At 33.6% G+C, this 980-nt stretch overlaps 1 non-coding gene across 1 annotated transcript; it reads left to right on the forward strand.

Annotated features, from left to right (window-relative positions):
* Positions 1-358: 358 nt before the first annotated feature.
* On the forward strand, positions 359-465 carry LOC118714607. Its single transcript, XR_004986618.1, has one exon. It is a non-coding gene; the product is annotated as a U6 spliceosomal RNA (small nuclear RNA).
* Positions 466-980: the final 515 nt, after the last annotated feature.

Consider the following 980-nt stretch of genomic DNA (forward strand, 5'->3'; position numbering starts at 1 on the left):
CTTTCTTTCTTAATCCCTAGCTCCTCCACTCAGGAACCTGTCATTTTCCATTATGGACATGGAAAACAGAGAAACAGCCCCCTGCAGGTTGTTTTATCCCCCCCTCCCCCGATTAAATTAGGAAAATACAGCAATGATCATTTTGGGTCTGATAATCTATCCCTATTCCTGCCCGTGAGTGTAGAATAGAAGGTATTTTATGGGAAAAAAATCATAGATACCTCTCCCCCCATCAATATCTTGGTATGGAGGATTATGGAATTGATTTTGGTAATAATCAAATGGTTCCTTCTTACCTTCTAGGGTCACTGTTTCTGTACTTTTAAAATTCCTTATGTATATAAATATTTTCTTTAAAATGCTCTCTTTGGTAGCATAAATACTAAAATTAGAACAATACAAAAAATATTAGCATGACACTTGCTTAGCAATGACATGGAAATTCATAAAACAGTCCACAGTTTTATGAAAAGAATTGTGGATATGGGTGGTCGTGATGGTTATGTAATATGAATGTACTTAATACCACCAACCTGTTCGTTTGAAAATGGCTAACATGGTAAATATTAATGTTATATGTATTTTTAGCAGCATGCAAAAATTAGGGGGAAATTATATTAATACTGGTCCATTAAGAGAACCCTTAATTCTTAAAATGCTGGTCCTTTGTAATAACTTTATATATTCAAAGAGTCATAGAATGGCTAAATTGCTAGGCCATTGTTATTCAGCAAAGCTGAGACAAACACAGCATTAAAATTCTGAATATTGCAATATGAAGAGACTGACTAGACCAAGCTGGTTTTGTTTATGCAGTTATGCTTACTACATAACAGCTTTGAAGAATAACTATTTCTGTAATTACCTATTATCACTGAATTTTCCACTATTGTATTTTTTTTATACTTATAGAGAGACAAGAGGGACTGGGGACAGTAATCAAAGTATAATTACATATCAGGTTTATGCCCAAATAACAA

This window comes from Pipistrellus kuhlii, unplaced genomic scaffold (genome assembly GCF_014108245.1).
Source record: "Pipistrellus kuhlii isolate mPipKuh1 unplaced genomic scaffold, mPipKuh1.p scaffold_m20_p_10, whole genome shotgun sequence".
NCBI classification, from domain to species: domain Eukaryota; kingdom Metazoa; phylum Chordata; class Mammalia; order Chiroptera; family Vespertilionidae; genus Pipistrellus; species Pipistrellus kuhlii.